General features: G+C 36.3%; 1 pseudogene; it reads right to left on the bottom strand.

Annotated features, from left to right (window-relative positions):
- Positions 1-58: 58 nt before the first annotated feature.
- On the bottom strand, positions 59-16,504 carry LOC129426641 (tripartite motif-containing protein 16-like; annotated as a pseudogene).
- Between the last annotated feature and the right edge of the window lie 3,795 nt (positions 16,505-20,299).

Genomic DNA, 20,299 nt, shown 5'->3' with positions numbered 1-20,299 from the left:
AAGGTTGTTCTTTGTTGGGAAAGCATGCATTTAATATTCTGTATACTTTTTTGCCTCATATTCATTTTACAAAATAATTGTCTCCACAAAAAGAGCACTTTTATACTGTCCCAATACTTATTGAGGGCATTTCACATGTACTAGAAAGGCTTTATTTGCATGTCTTAAAGTGGATGAAGACAAAAGGATTCCCCCTACATGTGTATGGGCTGTAAACCATCTTATAATAAGATTGCCAGATACCTTCTTCTACATCTCTGTGTTGAATCTGGCTTGTTTGTTGGTTGATGGTCTTATTATGAAATATAAAAAGTGATTGTGTGATTGTGTGTTTGCACTGAGAAAAATGACACAGTAATGTTGTGTGTAATTCTTGAGTAAACTTTACAGCTTTTTTAGATCTTTGCCTTTATGATCAATTTCAGTTTAATTTACTTATAAATAATATGTTTTATGATATCAAGTGCTTATTGTTTATGTAAAAATGGTGATGCAGTCAATCAATGTGTAAGTGTCATGGGATGGCATAAAACTTAAGGCATGAAATAAAGTTACTTTATTTTTTAGGCTTACACCTGTTTGTGAACTAATACATTTGGCATTATTTAAATTGAAAGTTCAATGTGAAATTTAATAGAACAAACAAAAAAATGAGTTCAAAATACTGAAAAACAAGAAAAGCTGCCTCAATTTAACAGTCAAATTATTTTTAAATCAGAATACAGAATATATTTTTTGATAAATTCAATTTAAGAATTTAAGTTTATTATAGCGCTCTTCACAATTTTGAAATGTGAGTAATATAAAATACAGAGAAGTACAGGCATATATATATAAAACCTTATGAAAAATAAAGCAAATATTGTAATCACTCTTATAAACCTAAATTTATATGTTGCTTAAAAAATCCCTACAATTTATTTTATGAGATGACACATTTTCACTGTGGATTCACTAAAAAAAAAAAACCCAGGATAAAGTGGTTTAGTGAATGTGGTGTTGACTCTGTGTATGAGGTTCATTGTATCAGAGACGCTGTAGAAGGACAGAGATCCTGTACTGTGATCCACATACACTCCTATTCTACAGGAGCTCAACACTACAGGGAGATTAATGTGTTTGTTATTGTGAGTGAATGTGCAGCTGGTGTTAGTGCAGAACAAACTCCAGGACTGATCATTACGTCCAAACCAACACTCATAACCCTTTCCCTTCCTGCTGATGCTCTTATATGACACTGATATATCAACCTGACCACTCCACTCAACCTCCCAGTAACAGCGTCCACACAAACTCTCTTTACACAACACCTGCTGCCAGTGATCAAATCTGTCTGGATGATCAGGATACTGATGGAGTGTGATAGTGTTAGTAGCCGTTCTGTTCCCATCAGACAGCTGAATGATTTCATGAACTGTGTTTGAATCCAGTGTGAACTGCTTGAAATCTGGTGAAGATAAACACAAATGACTTCAGCAGTTTAACAAAAATCATCAAAAACCTACACATTTCTATATTTGTACTTACTCTTTATTTTTACTTAACTTTAATTTCTTCACAGTTATTATTAGGTTTAAGATAGTTTAATATATCCTTAAATGTTTTGAAAGGATGTTTTTTTTTTCTGAGTCTCAGTATCTGCAGCAACTGTTAATTTTGTAAGGAATAATTGACGACGGGCCATTGAATTATAAGAAAATAATGCACACCCAGTGATGGGACTAATGCGTTACAAAGTAATGCGTTACTGTAATTCCACTACTTTTAGCAGTAACGAGCAGGTAACAAAGTATTTTTTTAAATCACGTAACGCAATTACAATTACTGAAATTTAAATGAGTTCGATAGTCGCGTTACTCTATTTTGTAAAAAAATAACACTTGAAGACGAGACATTTCTGTGGTAGCCGGTGCAATGAATCATTAAACTTCATCATGGCTGACAGTGCATATAGAATTAACATGAAAAATCTAAACGGGACAACATACCTTTGTTTAAAAATTGTGCGCAAGTCATAATCCATCCGGACTCATGTTTGTAAATTATCTTCACCAAGCAATCGCAGTATGACATCAACTTGCAATTGTAGTCCACAAAAGCAATAAATCTGAGAAATGTTAATATATATCTTAGATGTTTACATGGGCCTTCATGGAGAACGATATGCGATTGTTGTTTCCACTTAAATATTCACACTGCGCTGTACAACTGTTAAATTGTGTTAAAACTCCATAGTATGTGTGAGTGCGCATTTAGTTTCAGTTTCACTCGCTCCGTATCCGACAAAACAATCCACTTGCTCTGTGTCCGTCCGACAAAACAATCCACGTACTCCGATTTCTAATTAAATGTCAAACAATATATGACCAAACAGCGCACTACCCGCCGCAAGCTTCACAAGCTGTGTGCCAATTCAAGGGCTGCGACCTGCTAAGCAACCTTAAAAAGTGAGCACTCTGTCTTAAGCCTCAGAAGTCCGTGAAGAGAACTGATGAGACGGTCTAACATTCGGAGGACCCATAATTTGCGTCAGCTGCTGCACGTGCACACCGCGCCTGTCAGCAGGACACAGCGGAGACGTTTCTGACTTATTAAAATAAATATGGAATCAAAAAATAATAATTTATTTTAGAAAATATGACACAACTGTCTCCAAATTCTTAAAGAGACAGTACATAATTTTAACACATTATATATTTTCAATGTAAACATACAGAATATTTGTCTAAATGGTCTAAATGATATACATAAATAAACTAAGCTTACATATTAAGATCATTTCTAACTAAAATATTCAAAGGCTGAATCTACAGTATGTAAAATAACCCATCCATATAATTTTATTGTTTGACTGTTCAGTACTGTTTATATTGTCATTTAAAAAGCAGACATAAAAGTAACTTAAAAGTTACTTTTCTTAGTAACTTATTACTTTTGATATACAGTAACTGGTAGAGTAATTCAATTACTTTTAAAAGAAGTAACTAGTAACTGTAACTAATTACTAATTTTCAGTAACTTGCCCAACACTGTGCACACCCAAGGTGCAATGTGGCACGACGCGAAGCCGTTACACCGCGGGTGTGCATTATTTTCAAATAATTCAAAGGACCAGAGTCAATTATTCCTCGTATACCACGGTTACCACAAACAGTGCTCTGGTGCCGATTTTTAAGACATTTGACAAGTTAGGGGTGTGGTTATCATTAATGCATACCCACGGAACAGACCCGTGGTATAAACTCAATTAATTCACCTATTTAACAATAACTGACACATGTGACCTGAACATAAACATTTTCTGTAAACATTAATATTACTCAGCTTGTTTTATCCCTTTACTAAAGAATATAAATAAGTCAAAGTTATAAATCATAAAAGTTTTCAAAGTCTCTTACATTGTAGGAAATACTCCCTGCTCTTCAGTTCATTAGAAATAACTGAGATATATGTAACTGAAACATAAACAAACATAATTAATATAATTCCCATATCACAAGATTAGTAGCAGATAAAAAACATTGATCACGACACTGATATAAAGTATAACAGTACTCTGGCTTGTGTTATATTGTTTGAGAATAAATAAATATCTGTTACTTTACCTTCACCAGATATCTTCTCTATCTCCTCTCTACAGAAATCCTCCAGTTTGTCTTTCAGTTGAGAGACAGATTTTCTCACATCATCAAAAGAGAGAAGAGAGCTGAGAGTAAATCTTTGTGAGACTGAAGACTCAGGAGCTGCAGACAGAGACTGAAAACCCTGAGATTACAATATGCAAAAACAACATAATCTTTATCAGAAATCTTTATCATTAACCTAGTTTATATTCCTTAAAGGTGACATAGAATGATTGAACAGAGTATTTATCCTTGTTCTGTGATGTGACATGTAGACAACATTTTTTTGTTTGAGTCTGTAATGCCTTAGAAGCTTCCTAAAAACCTCTCTCAAAAACCTCTATTAGGGTGGGGGATTTTAAACAAGTGGTTTTGCACCTATTTGGCTACCCCTACTGGCTTAATTTGCAATCTCATTTCTGATTGGCTCACTTTGCTGCCACTCAAAAATTTAGCCAATTATTTTAAATTGGAAGGGCAGTTAGATGCTTGTGATGTCATAAGCATCAGTTTTTCAGATTGGGCCGTTTTCTGGCTGACATTTCTGAAAGAGGAATTTCTATGAGACTGAGATGTTTAGCATGTTTGGCACTTTTTGTATGTTTTTGAATGTGGGTAGATTACCATTATTTAACAAACACAAAGTAAAAATGGTTTTTCATTCTCTGTCCCCTTTAAGTGGTTAAAATAATAATTACCATGTAAAAATGTTAAAATCATGGTCATATAAGAAGTGAAGTCTTCCAGAGATCCTGCTAATGCTCACTGTGTTGTATTTCAGAGTTGTGTTACCTGTAGGAAATGGATGTGATTGTCTGTATGTGAAAACTGCTTCAGTTCAGCGTCTCTCTTCTTCAGATCATCAATCTCCTCCTCCAGACGCTTCATGACTCCTTCAGCTCGACTCACTGCAGTCTTTTCCTGATCTCTGATCAGTTGTGTCACCTCAGATCGTCAGGGCCGCATTAATGCATGGGCTTACCTGGGCTTAAGCCCAGTGATGCCGGGAAAAACAACCACATATATTTTAACAAGTTTATTTTTTGAAATGCGCTGCGTCGCTTTGCTTTGAATATACGTGCGTGAATGCAGTTCCTGCGCAAGAACCCCTGCAATCTTCTTTTGTGGGTTTACTGGCGGGTTGCAAACCAACTGTACAGGAGCATACCGCCCCCTACTGTACTGGAGTGTGACAAGGATAAGCTGCATGATGCTGGTTAAATTCTATTAATTAACACGTTTTTTAAACTCATTATTGCTATTATTAACCTACTCATTTTGTCCCTTTATTTAAAATATTACCCATTGTGAAATCTGAAATACCCATGTATTTTACTTTACCCTGCAATCATAACTTTTTTTTTTTTTTTTTTTTTTTTTTTATTAATTTACAAAGCAATTACAAACAAAATAGGTACAATATAATATCTTTCTATAAATCTAACATTTGTATCTTATCAAATACATACATAAAGGGTAGAAGAACATGGGGCATAGAAATAAGGCAAAAAAAAAAAAAAAAAAAAAAAAAAAACATAAATAGAATATATATTCAAAAGAAACCAAATCACAAGGGCAATCAATCAGTAAGAATGTTTATAAAAGACGCCAGTTTTAAAGCATTCTTATTATTGCACAATTTCAAAGATTTATAAAAGAGATTTAACTCATTCCTCCAATGTGTAATGTTAGGGCGTAATTTGAAAAAACGGCATTTATGTATGAAAAATTTACTTATCAGGATGATGTTGTTAATGCCAAAGTCATTGATATCATTGTGAAAAATTCCAAATTTTATATCATTAATTGTTAGATTCATTATCTGAATTCCTTTGGACACAAGTAATTGTATAAGGTCCAGCCAAAACCTCTGTACAATATCACAACCACCGAACAGATGATCTAAATCTTCTGGTTCCTTTTCACAAAAGCTACAATTTCCTACATCCATTTTGAATCTGTTTTTTAAGAAATCATTGGTTGGATAAATCCTATTCAAAATTTTAAATTGCATTTCTTTCATCTTTGGTGGGACCGGGAATTTTAAGTATTTACATCTAATCTTTCTTCTTGTCTCCTTACCAACATCTTTTAGAATATAATCTCTTTTGAGAGAATTTATTTGGCAGTTAAGTAAACAATTTCTTAAAAACTTGTTGTCACATTTATAATCATGAAAATTAATACCATTGATGCAAAGTTGTCTTAGATTAGGAGTGATCTTTGAGTATACAATATCCTGCTTAATCATAGCTACCAATGATACTGGGAGAGCTTTCACAATCCGATTAAACAGCTTTTGAGTACAGCTGATTTGAAATTTGTTACAGAATTCACCATGTTGTAACACATTTCCTTCCATATCCATAAAGTGACCAATTGCCCAGACACCTTTAGAAAACCATTCTTGTATAAACAGAGATTTTCTATTTACTAAAATATACCTATTATTCCAAATAGGCGTATTATGTGGTGTGAAATTATGTTTGAAAATTAGCTTCCAATACATAAGGACCTGTTGGTGGAAATCTGAAAGCTTTATAGGAAGTTTCTTAAAGTCAAAATCACATTTTAGGAGAAAATTAATGCCACCTACTTTTTCAAAAATCCAATTAGGAATATAATACCATAATGAATTTTGATTTTGTATATAGCTTTTCAACAATCTAATTTTCAGCATACCATTCATGCAATCAAAATCTATTGCATTACCCCCTCCATCCTCATAATTTCTAATTAAATCCTGCTTAGATATATAATGACATTTATTACGCCAAATGAAATCAAAATTTAACTTGTTGATATTTTTAATTATTTGGGGTGCTACTGGAAGAGAGTAAGCTGGATATATTAATCTAGATAAACTATCCATTTTAGTCAGCAATATTCTACCAAAAATTGAAATATCTCTTTGTAGCCATCTATTCAGATGAGATTTACAATTCGCAACATTGTCTACAAGGTTTCGTTTTTCAGATATCTTTTTATCCTTAGTCATCACAATGCCTAAGTATTTGACTTCTTTTTTAACCTTAATATTGTATAATGATTGCATGGATTGATCTTTTAAGGGTAATAGCTCACATTTGTTTAAGTTTAATTGGAGACCAGAAGCTTTTGCAAAAATATTAATAGCATGTAATGCTATAGGGATTTGCAACTCGTTTTTAAGAAACAAAGTTGTATCGTCAGCCAACTGACTTATAATTATTTGTTTGCCCTTTACATTCAATCCTTCTATTATACTATTTTTAATAAAAATAGATAGAATTTCTGCAACCATTATAAATAACAAGGGAGAGCTTCCACAACCTTGTCTTATTCCTCTACCAATATTAAATCTTTTGCAAGTCCCGTGACCCAAGGAAACACAACTATTTATATCAGAATAGAGCATGTGTATAGTGTCTATAAATTTGTTACCAAAACCAAAATAATGAAGTGTTTTTAAAATAAATTCATGTTCGACCGAGTCAAAGGCTTTATAAAAATCAAGGAAGAGAATAAAACCATCATCATCAATTAGATCACTGTAATCTAATAAATCCTTCACAAGTCTGATGTTATTATGAATGACTCTTCCTTTTATAAAACCTGACTGTGTGTCACTTATTATGTCTGCAATCCCTTTTTTAAGTCTAGCAGCAATGGATCCCGAAAATAATTTATAATCTGTGTTTAATAATGTAATTGGTCTTAGATTGTCTAATTGTCGTTTGTCTTTCCCTGGCTTTGGAATCAGGGTAATTACACCCTGTTTCATGCTAGACATCAATTCTTTCTTAATTATTTTAGAGCTTCAAATAATAAGTTTCTTAAATCTTCCCAAAAATACTTATAAAAGTTAACAGTGAGGCCATCTGATCCCGGGGATTTATTTAAATCCATTTTTTTAAGGGCTGCATCTAGTTCATCAATCTTAAAGGATAATTCCGGTATTTAACACTTTGAGTCTCATTTCTGGTTTGTTTCGGATGAACTACAGTGATGGACACAGAAATTTTGACAATGGGTCGTGTCTTGAGTTTTTGACTCGTTTAGAAGAGTCTCTTGACTGCTTCAGAATGGAAGTCAATGGCCATGCACAAACATGCCATCAAAACAACACTTAACGTTCATTTTCAAAACTGTACTACTCACCGAGTGGTTCGTGGTGTTCGTTGATGATTAAAAACAAGTTGTGTAGCGAAATACAGTTTCTGTCGTGTTTTATTTGGCATTTTGTAAAATTCCATTGACTTCAATTGGAAGACTCATTGCTCGCTGATATATCACTCCGCCGCCGGGAAACAGAAAAGGTTGTACATGTGGTTGTAGTTTTTTCGCTCGGTTTCTCTCAGAAGAAATTTTTCCCATATTTGTAGGGCTGGACCAGAATATTTGAATATTCATTCCGTGGGTTGACATTCGATTTTCAGTTTTGAGATTCGAATATATATATATATATATATATATAAATATTTTTCAGCATTAATGCAGAGCTTTTGCCAAGCAGGAAGTGCGCTTCACGCTCCCGCTCTATAGGTGGCGCAGAGAGACCAACATCCATAGCCAACAGCCACCAAACTTCACCAGTGCAAGAGATCGCCTCAAACGGAAAGCGCTCTTCCTGTTTTGGCATTCACGCTAATAGTGTTGTAAATAACGTTCAGTTTCTTGCAAAAACTGATTGATTTGCTTCACAAGACGTCAATATGTCACACGGAGTTATGGGGGATTGCTGTTGTATTGGATATATATGCTTTAGCTCTTAAAGTGTGCGGATCTGTTGACTTGCATGACGGAGCACTGGGGTTTCTGCAAAATATCTTCTTTATTGTTCTGCCGATGAAAAAAAACATATTGGATGGTGTAAGTGTTACAAATAAACTTGATTTTGAAAGTATGCTACCGTTTTATTACAGTTTGTTGGACTACGTTCATTCATGCTTCAGACTCAAATATAGAGCGGAAGTATATATGCGGTTGTGAGGTATCTGAAAAAATAGTTCCACTATAGCAAATAACACGGATTGAAATCATACATTGCGCCAATATATTTGTTTTTAATCATCAACGAACACCACGAACCACTCGGTGAGTAGTACAGTTTTGAAAATTAACGTTAAGTGTTGTTTTAATGACATGTTTGTGCATGACCACTGACCTCCACTCTGAAGCAGCCAAGAGACGCCTCCAAACCAGCCGAAAAGTCAAGACACGACCCATTGTCAAAATTTCTGTGTCCATCACTGTAGTTCATCCAAAACAAACCAGAAATGAGACTTAAAGTGTTAAATACCGGAATTATCCTTTAAGTTCAGCGTCACATATGTTTTTAAAAGATAAATCAATCTTGGGGATTAGTGGACAGAGATTTTGAAAGAGATTACTACAGTCTACTTTCGAAAACTGAGAAGAATATAATTTGGAATAAAACATGTAGACTTCATTTTCTATGACTTTGGAGTCATGCTTTTCCTCATCATTTATCAAAAGGCTAGAGATGAAATTTTTTTTTTGTCTGCTTTTTTCTAGATTAAAGAAGTAAGAGGAGTTCTTTTCACCTGACTCAATCCACTTTGCTCTCGATCTCACAAATGCTCCCTGTGCTTTGTCAATATAATGTTGATCTAACTTGTTCTGCAAGTCTATTAGTCTGCTTCTTTCATCAGGTGTTAAATTGGTGTTGCTACAACATGTATGTATTTCTTGTAATAATTTACTTTCCACCTCTTTATTTCTTTTGGCTAGTACTTTACTAAACCTAATACTTATTTCTCTAATTCTGAATTTAATAAATTCCCATTTGTTACAATGACCAATAACCGTGTCATCATTTTGAATTTCAGAAATCGTTTCTCGAATTTTATTGCAATATTCTTCATTTTGTAATAATTTGGCATTAAATTTCCAAAAGCCTTTCCTATAAGTTAATTTATTTGTAGGTTCTAAGACTAATTCTATGAAACAGTGATCTGATAAAGGTGCATTTGACATAGATATCTTTGTAACATGAGTCATTATACTGTTAGTACCCAGCCAATAATCAATTCTCGATTTACAGCTTCCATTTGGTCTAAACCATGAAAAACCTGTTATTCCTGGATACGTTTTTCTCCAAATGTCATTAACATTATTTTCTGCCATAAAGTTATTAATTAAACTATTATATTGAGGCTTTCTTACTCTAGCTGGCCACCTATCTAGCCACTCATCTGGAGTCATGTTCCAGTCACCACCACATAAAATATAATCTGTAAGATATCGACCTTTAAGTTCAGAAATCACCTTTGTTATATCTTCTAACATTGACTTGTTTTGATTATCATTGTTATATCCATATACATTAATCAGAATTAAGAAAGAACCTTCAATTTTCACCACAGCTGTCAACCAATGTCCTTCTGAGTCCGTCCGATGTGTGATAACTTCTCCCGGAAAGTTATTAAAACAAATCGCTACTCCTCCGGATCTTGAAGAGCCATGGCTAAACAGGATTTTTCCGCCCCATTGATTTAACCAGAACGATGCATCAGCTTCTGAGGAATGAGTTTCTTGTAAAAAAAAACAATGAGATTTTTGCCCTTTACAAAATAAAAACAATGCCTTTCTTTTAACAAGTTCTTTCAAGCCCCTAACATTTAAAGAACCAAAAGAAATTTTAACATTAAGCATGAACTAACAATATAAGAAAAACACGAGAGAAGAAAAAAAAATATGATACTTATTTACGTTACTAGAACAGAAAATGCTACATGTTAGAGCTCTCGAACCGCTCATTAAATCTCCACCTTCAAAAACGTAGCAGCAAACAAAACTGTAGACCGTTATCCTCAATACGATGTTCATCAAATACATCTTACTGTCTCCGATAACGTGACCACTTTCAGTCCCAAATTGTGCCGACCTGATAACTTCTGCCCGAAATTATATCAACCCGAAGAGGCTTGTAGGCCGTTGTCCTCAACTCGACGTCCTTCAATGTACGCGTCGGGCCCCCGGAAAAAAGCCCGCTTTCCTGTCTTTCTTGCTTGGTCAACCAGCGGCCACAAACGTTTACGTGTCTCCATATCCTCTTTAGGCAACATCTCCGCAAAACTAATACCTTCCAGCCTGCAAATTGGCGAGTCTTTGGTCTTCAGCCATATTTCATCTTTCACATGTCTCAATGCAAACAAGATAATGACTTGTCTGGTGCGGTTATCCTCTCTTTTGCCAAGCCTATGGACAACATCCACCGCGTGCTCCATATCTGCCGCATATTCCGGAGCAATTTTCTTTAGTATGGGAATGATGGTCGCTCTTAGGTTTTCATCTTTCTTCTCCTTTAGTCCCCTCACCCGAAGACATGGTTTCATGCTATATCGTTTCTGTTCCATCACCTTCTTTTTCAGTTCTTTATTTTCCTCCATTAAGTGGTTATTAGCCCTCTCCACTTCCAACACTTTCTTTTTTACCTCTTTTAGTTCTTCCGAGTTGAACTGCACAGTCTTGGTTAAACTAACAATCATGGCGGTGTTCTGTCTGTTTTGTTCTTTTATGTCTCCTAACTGCGACTCAATTCCAGACACACGTTTACCCAACTCCAAAATTGCTTCCAATATATCGTTATTTGAAGCTTGTGCATGACCACTTTCAGTGTTTGGCTTAGCTTTCTTTTCTTTTAAGGACTTACTTGGAGTTGGCGGCGCCGAATCTTGTCCGCGTTCCCGTTTAGATTGCAAAGTGACGTCCATTGCACTATAGCTATGCTCACCTTCCTTTGGTTTTTCGGGTATTGCAGGCTTTGAAGCGGTCGGCGGTTGCAGTACTGCTGGTTTAAGAATCTGCTGAATATTCATTGTTTCAATTTGGGTAGAGTAATTTAGTTAAATCATAAAATTCTGCGGCCTTGGAGAGAGCTCTCAAAAACGCGACTACCTACTCCGCCGCCATCTTGGTACCTCCCTACCCTGCAATCATAACTGAGCTTTATTTAAATTTCTGTCTGAAATCCAATAAAAATGTCTATTATTGCTAAACATTTCTGAAGGCGTCCAGTAATTGGCCTGTATCAAACTGTGACGTACTCACGTTGAATTCTTAATAAGCAAACTGCCGTCATTTACTCTAACGAATGAATCTATAAGATGTCTCGAAAATACGACAGCGGATCTCAAAAGAGAAAAATAGCGAAAAGTAAAGTTGATTGTCAATCAAATTTGTTAAAAAAAATTCCCAAGCTCACGTCATATTTTAAAACAGGCATAGCCGGAGAAGATGGAGATCACGGAGAAGAGGAAAGACCTGGTAAGTAACTGGGTCAGGCTGACTGTAACGTTAGTTAGATGCAGTAACTGTTAGGCTATAATTAGTCAACTAATTAAACTCGTTTTCATCTTAAAATAGTTGAGTTTGCAGTAGTAATGTACACTTTGTATTGTATATAACAGTAACTATTTTTTTATAATCCATAGCGATGGTGATGTGAACGATTATACACAAATGTAATTAAATAAACATATCATACATATTGACAAACTGCTGTCTTGTAAATAAAGTACTCTTGTTGTTATAGGATATTAATAATAAAAAGTTGTGTACGACTTTCAGGGCTCTACAATGCGACCATTTCAGTCGCATTTGCAATATTAACTCTGTCCTCACCAGCAGTGTTTTGTTTTTAAGAACTTGCCAGCCAGCATTTTTTATGATTTTCACAAAAGCTTAATGCATATCAGAAAATCTTCTTCTTTAAATATATAAACATACAATATAACAACTAAAAGAACAGACTTTGCTTAAAAAAAACATTCATCCTATCTTCATTTGTTTTATAAGTTGGGTAAGAGCACCACCTGATGGATAATAGCAGAAATTCGGATTGACTCTAAACTTTGCTCTGGTTCCTCAGTGTACATAGTTTTATACAAAGTCCCCAAAAGATATAGGAAGCACACTTTCAGAGATTGGCCTGCAAATGTATAAATAAACATTTTCAAATTTGACATATACTTTTCTTAAAGTGATTTACTAGGGCATTTTTGCTAACTTTAAGGAGTCAACTATTTACTTAAAATGGGATCAGACGGTAATCCAGATTTTTTTTGACTGTGCTACTAAATTACAAAAAAATAAAAATATTAAATAGCCTTTTTTTTATCTTGCACAGCCCCAGCATTGGATGATGAACCACACACCTCTGACGTCTTGGAGAATAATGCAGCAAGTGACCAAGTTCTAACTTCAGCCTCAAATGAACCAGATTACATAAACACAGATCCAGGTTGCTGGGGATGCATTAATGAAGAAGCAAGGGAATACTGGATTGATAAAGGACCTTTAATATGCCAGAACAGAAATGCAGATTTTTCTGTGTCAGAAAAACAGTACAAACATCAGAAACGGAGTTTTCCCAAAAGCCTTTTCACACGTAACCTTGCAAATGGTGAATCTGTGTCACGTGAATGGATGCTTTATTCTCCATCAAAGGGATGTGCATTTTGTTTCGTTTGCCTCTTGTTTTCTGAGACGAAAGATTCCCCATTTTCCTCCTGCGGCTTTGATGACTGGAAGCATGCCCAACAGCGTGTGGCTGAACATGAGAGATCTGAGTCACATCACAAATGTATGTATGTTTGGGCATGTCGAACTGCACAGAAAGGACAGATTGACAATGAACTAAGAGAACAGTTTAATACAGAATGCCATTACTGGGTTAATGTACTCCAAAGGGTTGTGGCTGTAGTGAAGTTCCTAGCTGAGCGTGGACTTGCATTACGTGGGCAGAGTCATGTTTTTGGGCAGCAAAACAATGGCAATTACTTAGGATTGCTTGAATTGATAAGTCAATTTGATCCATTTCTCAGTGATCACATTGCTCGCTTTGGAAACGCTGGCAGAGGCACACCATCATACTTATCAACCACTACTTGTGAAGAATTTGTAAAATTAATGGGAGAGAAAGTTTACTCAGAAATAATTAACAGAATCAAACTAGCTAAGTATTTTGCTGTTAGTGTTGACTCAACTCCTGATATTGCACACACTGATCAACTGACTGTTATTATGCGTTATATCTCACCTGAGGGTATGGTTCAAGAGCGGTTTGTAACCTTTTTGCCAATAACAAGTCACACTGGTGAATCCATTTTTAATTCAGTCATTGAAGTTCTAAATGAAATGGGCATTGACATACAAAATTGTCGAGGTCAGTGCTACGACAACGCCAGCAACATGGCTGGCTTGTATAAAGGAGTCCAAGCTCGCATACGGGAGATCAACCCATTGGCAGAATGGGTTCCGTGTGCTGCTCATTCTTTAAACTTGGTCGGAGTAAATACAGTTGACTGTTGCCTAGAGACAAATGTTTTTTTTGCTTTTATTCAGAATCTTTTTAACTTTTTCTCAAAGTCCACTTGGCGTTGGCAAATACTAACTGCTGGACTACAGTGCAATGACAAAGGGAGAATGGAAACACTTAAATCTTTATCAGAGACAAGATGGTCAGCACATTCCCAGGCAGTACATGCACTGTATATAAACTATGAATGCATTCATGGCACTCTTAAAACAATTGCAGAAGACGAAAACCAAAATATGACTACACGCAGCGAGGCAGAAACCCTCCATAACCAAATGGACAATCTTGAAGTTGCTTTCCTTACTACTATGTGGGACACCATTCTAAGGCGATTTCAGCATGTCAGTGAGTACCTGCAAAAAGTGGAAATGGACCTCTCACAAGCACATGAGCTCATTTTATCACTAAGACACTTCATCTCTGGCCTTCGTGATCAGTTTGGCATGTTTGAGGAGAGAGCAAAGAAAATGACACAAAGTGTCACACAAAACTACAAGGCAGACACACAAAGAACCAGGCGGCGAAAAAAACAAGCAGATGAGTCATCAGAACCAGGCTGTGACTTTGCAATGTCAGGCAGACATAAATTTGTTGTTAATGTTTTTAATGTCATCATTGATAAACTTGTTGCAGAGGTAAGCAAAAGATGTGAGGCATACAAAGAACTGGACAACACATTTGGATTTTTGAACAAGCTCACTGAACTCTCGCCCCAACAAATTCGTTCATCTGCCTCACTGCTTCAAAAGAAATACAGTTGTGACTTACAAGAAGATTTAGTTGATGAATTTGAACATTTTAAGGAATACATCAGGAATACAGATGCTAAAACAGCAAGTCAGTGTTTACAACTAATCCGAAAAAGGAACATTCACACTGTATTTCCAAATGTGGACATTGCCCTGAGGCTTTTTTTAACTATACCAGTAACAAACGCAGCTGGAGAACGTTCTTTTTCAAAGTTGTCATTGGTAAAAAACAGACTGAGATCAACAATGGGACAAGAAAGACTTAATCATCTAACACGCATGTCCATTGAAAGTGACATACTAAGGGAATTGAACTTTTCTGATGTCATAAGGGATTTTTCATCCCAAAAATGTCGAAGGAAACCTTTGTAAAAGTATTCATAGAATTTACATTTTTTTTGTGGTTGCAATTAATTTATTTTAGCTACATTAGTTTTAACAAATGTACTTTACTACCTTTTAACTAACTATGTTTATTCAAATATAGCTCAAATTGATTTCAACCACTTACCTTCAAAAAAGGTAGTAAATTCAATTCATAATTATTTACAGTGTACACTGTAAAAGTTGTTTCTGCTCTGTTCATCTTATTTGTTTCTGCTCTGTTGACATTTCTCAGCAAAATAAAAGGCTGACAACATGCACTTTGTTATTATTAAGATTGTGTGAATGTAGGCTGTATTTCTGGTGAATGAAGGGCCCCACAATGAGGTAAAGCCCAGGGGCCCCTTAAAGTGTTAATGCGGCCCTGCAGATCGTCTTCTCTCAATGGATCGGATCAGTTCGGTAAAGATCCTCTCACTGTCCTCTACTGCTGTCTGTGCAGAGCGCTGTTAGGACAAACATTACAATCAGATCCATTACAGGTACATCAGTAAAGATCTCCATCACTGGAGGAGAGTCATGAATCTCAAACTGATCTTCAAGCTGTCAGCAGATGTTTTTCTGTTCAAAACTCACCGCATGAGAGTCCACAGCCTCTCTCAGCTCCTGAAGCTCCTTCTCTCTCTCCTCAATTATCTGATGTAATTTTATCTGTCGCTCTCCCAAAACTCTCTGTGAGATAACAAATAATATAAAACCTTAAAGATATTACATTAAACTGTATGCTTATATGCATGTAATGTTACTATAATGACATTCATGGTTTAGCATATTATTAATCATTACTGTTAGCATTAGTGCAGTGTCTGATTTCAGTTCATACCTGTTTCTCAGTTCTTTCTGTTACAGCTGTCACAGTATCATGGTTTTTATGTTCGTCCATCGTACACAGATAACAAATGTAGTGTTTGTCGGTGCGACAGTAGATTTCTAGTTGTTTATTATGTTTTGAGCAGATCATCTCATGAAGTTGTCTGGTGGGATTCATCAAATGATGTTTCCTGTCATTGAAGAGATTCTCATGTTGTTTAAGATGATTTTGACAGTAAGACTTCAGACACTCCAGACAGGACTTGACAGCTTTGTATTTTCTCTCAGTACAGGCGTCACACTCCACATCTCCAGCTTCAGCATAAGAGTCAGCAGGAACAGCAGTCTGAAGTTTTGTCTTCTTCAATTCCTCCACCATTTCAGCAATCATCACATTTTTAAATAAAACAGGTCTTGGAGGTTTGTCTGCATTGAGGGCAGCTGTAGATTCTCATCTCATTCTGATCCCAGCAGTTTGTAATACAGCTCATACAGTAACTGTGTCCACAGGGAATGGTCACTGGATCCTTCAGGAGATCCAAACACACCGAACAGCTGAACTTTTGAGCTTCTGCCATATTTCACTAATATACAGACAGAGACACTCGCTTGAAAAGTAGTTTCCTGTATTTGTGTTAAGAGTCGTGTGCAAAACATGTTAGGTGTGACTCAGCTGCACTTTCACTTTCATTTTTTCGCCAAACCATATAAAGTGTTTGTATTAAATGTATTACATGTGTGTTCTAATGTAAACTAAAGCAGTGTTTCAAAGAGGAAATTTTTTTAAAATATATATATATATAAAAAGACTACAGAGAAGTTGTTGATCTGGTAAATTTTGCTCATAGCAGGATTTTTTATCATGTGTCCCAAATATTAGAATCAACGATGGCATTAATAATTAGCGACTGTATATTTGTCAATGTTTTACATAACTTAGAAAGAAATACATTACAAATAACTTTTTTCTTTATTTCTTTTAATAAATAAATTCTAAATGACAATATTAAGAATACCAGAAAAAGGCACTTTAAACCAAACCAATACCTCAAGCTACAGCACAGGGGTGTTTTTACAGCATTTCTCTTTTTGTCTTTCTTTAAAATAAAATTTCCACAAGTATTATTATACATTTAAAATGACCAAACTTTTTGTTTACATTAGACTAAAATATGTAAAACATGTTTATTTGTACCGCTGAGCATTAGATATGAACCTCTGCACACAAAACAACTCTCAAATTCTTCATTTCACCGGATGAAGATGTTTTTAAGCAACCCTTACTTTTAAGCAAACCTAGAGTTTTGTAGCGTTTAGCTTTTATCTCTGACTTCATATTTTTGAATTATTACAACTTCAATTTTACATGTTTTCACCTTCAAATGACAAAGATGATCAAGTATGCTAATTGGACACTCATGTTAGCTTTTACATAACATTAAAATCCTTCATTTGTGAGTAATAACAATTGTGCCCATTTCTAATGAGCAGTTTTATGGCATTTGTCTTCCTATACCGATTAACATCAGGATATCACCTGAATACACTGATACTCATTAAGAGCCACTTAATAAAACTTCACCACATAATCCTTTCATGACATATAAAATGCACAGACAACATTTTTAGCATAAAGTTATGACATTTTGGCATAAAATAAAATCTATAACAGTGAACAAAAACAGTTTACAATGATGATAAGAGAGAAGATGGTTTCACTTCACTTGACAATCTCAAATCAAATACGCATTCGTCAAGCGGTGTTATGACAACATACACACTATCAACATCATGAAAAAGTAAATATGATCCTGGTTTTTTAAGAGGGATTTATGGATCCTTTTGCACCATATTTAAAGCAAAATGCTTTTGTGTGAAAAGAGATAATGTTTACATAAAGAAATAGATGTAAATATAAAGTCTATACAAAATGTACAGGGAGGGGGGCAGCCAGTCTTTGATAAAATACTGCTATCTAACACTACAATATAGTTTCAAAAATAATAAAAATAAAATACAACAATATAATGAGTAGAACTAAATACAACAATGTGAAGAGATCTTAGCCCCAGCATCACATATTATTAAATCCAAAAAGCTCCATTTATATTTTGTGTATTGTAGATTAAAAAGAAAATCTGTATTTGCAAAAAATGTATGTCTAAACATAATTAAAAGAATTATTTACACTTATTCACGTCATAAAAATTATTCTTACTTTAACTAAGTATGTCATTATCATCTTAACTATTGCCTATTTTTCATCTTTTGTGAACAGCATAATGTTTTTGTGTGATTTTGAATTCTGCTTGCCATAACAGAGGTTTGACAATGTGCACATTTGTTCTAATCTAAAATGTTAAGTTTCAGAAACAGAAGGGGGCAGCACTGAACCATCCACAATGACCACAACAGCCCAGGCCACACCCAGAAAAATGAGGCTTTGAAAACCTAAAAGCCTTTTCTCTCAGCTCCACAGCTGCATTAAAATCATCCAGCTCAAAAACATTCAGTGACCTCCTTAATGCACAACTTGACATTATAAATTTAAAAAGTTTAAACTTTAACCACGAGACAACAAAAGATGAAAAAATGATCATGAGCAGCTTCCAGATCAGTAGCAGTGCTAGACCAATCAGAACGATGTCCGCGACCACACCCGCCACAGTGGGGATGATGTCAGGACCCGCCGGACACCCTGGTTTATTACATTTCTTTTTTAGCATCTTTATTTTTAGGAATGTGTATATATAATGGAAAAGCATCCCACTGTCCCATTCTTCTTTGTTATGATTGGATGCTAGTGTGCCAAACATGATTTTTTTTACTTTAAACTGAACATATAAGAACTTGTCACACCCAGGAGCTGGCTACTAATAGGCTAAGCCACGCCCCTTCTCAACTTCCACCTCGAGGAGGTCCCCAAAACCAACCCAATGACCAGACAACAACGGGAGCAGGTAAAATTTAAAACAATCTTTATTTATTTAAATATTTAAAAGAATAGGGAAATGGGGAAAGGGCAATTAAAACTAAGGGATCTCTGGCTTCTCCCTCCAGGGAGACTACTGCCACGGGCAGACAGGGACAAAGGGGCAATGGGGATGCAGACCACCGTAAGCCGGGGGAGGGGAACGTCAGGCTCCGGCCTGGTCCCTGCTATCCGTGGCGCCCTCCTTCTTCCTTCCTGGAGGCAGAGTACAAAGCAGTGTGACTGTTGAATGGATAGTTCTTTGTCTGCGTACCTTTATCTCCGTAGCAGGGGGTCTTCGCCCCACGTGCTCTCACGTTTCCCTGTCGTTACGTTCCTCTCTTTCTCTTTCTCTCCACAGGCAGCGGCTGGGGCACAAGACACAGTTAGTTTCACTTGGTTTGCTCTCACCTCTTCGCTGAGTACAGCCTATGGTAAGTATAAGGTTCCACACAGTTGGTGTTCACTCTCTTTCTCTCTCTCTCCACAGGCAGCAGCTGGGGCACAAGACACAGTTAGTTACACTTGGTTTGCTCTCACCTCTTCGCTGAATACAGCCTACGGTAATTATAAGGTTCCACACAGTTCGTTCTCTCTCTGGTGTTCACTCTCTTTCTCTCTCTCTCCACAGGCAGCAGCTGGGGCACAAGACACAGTTAGTTTCACTTGGGTTGCTCTCACCTCTTCGCTGAGTACAGCCTACGGTAAGTATAAGGTTCCACACAGTTCGTTCTCTCTCTGGTGTTCACTCTCTTTCTCTCTCTCTCCACAGGCAGCAGCTGGGGCACAAGACACAGTTAGTTTCACTTGGGTTGCTCTCACCTCTTCGCTGAGTACAGCCTACGGTAAGTATAAGGTTCCACACAGTTCGTTCTCTCTCTGGTGTTCACTCTCTTTCTCTCTCTCTCCACAGGCAGCAGCTGGGGCACAAGACACAGTTAGTTTCACTTGGGTTGCTCTCACCTCTTCGCTGAGTACAGCCTACGGTAAGTATAAGGTTCCACACAGTTCGTTCTCTCTCTGGTGTTCACTCTCTTTCTCTCTCTCTCCACAGGCAGCAGCTGGGGCACAAGACACAGTTAGTTTCACTTGGGTTGCTCTCACCTCTTCGCTGAGTACAGCCTACGGTAAGTATAAGGTTCCACACAGTTCGTTCTCTCTCTGGTGTTCACTCTCTTTCTCTCTCTCTCCACAGGCAGCAGCTGGGGCACAAGACACAGTTAGTTTCACTTGGGTTGCTCTCACCTCTTCGCTGAGTACAGCCTACGGTAAGTATAAGGTTCCACACAGTTCGTTCTCTCTCTGGTGTTCACTCTCTTTCTCTATCTCTCCACAGGCAGCAGCTGGGGCACAAGACACAGTTAGTTACACTTGGTTTGCTCTCACCTCTTCGCTGAATACAGCCTACGGTAATTATAAGGTTCCACACAGTTCGTTC

This window comes from Misgurnus anguillicaudatus, chromosome 25 (genome assembly GCF_027580225.2).
Source record: "Misgurnus anguillicaudatus chromosome 25, ASM2758022v2, whole genome shotgun sequence".
Taxonomy (NCBI): Eukaryota; Metazoa; Chordata; class Actinopteri; order Cypriniformes; family Cobitidae; genus Misgurnus; species Misgurnus anguillicaudatus.
The sequence above is the reverse complement of the archived record's forward strand: the minus strand, read 5'-3'. Positions and strand labels throughout refer to the sequence as shown.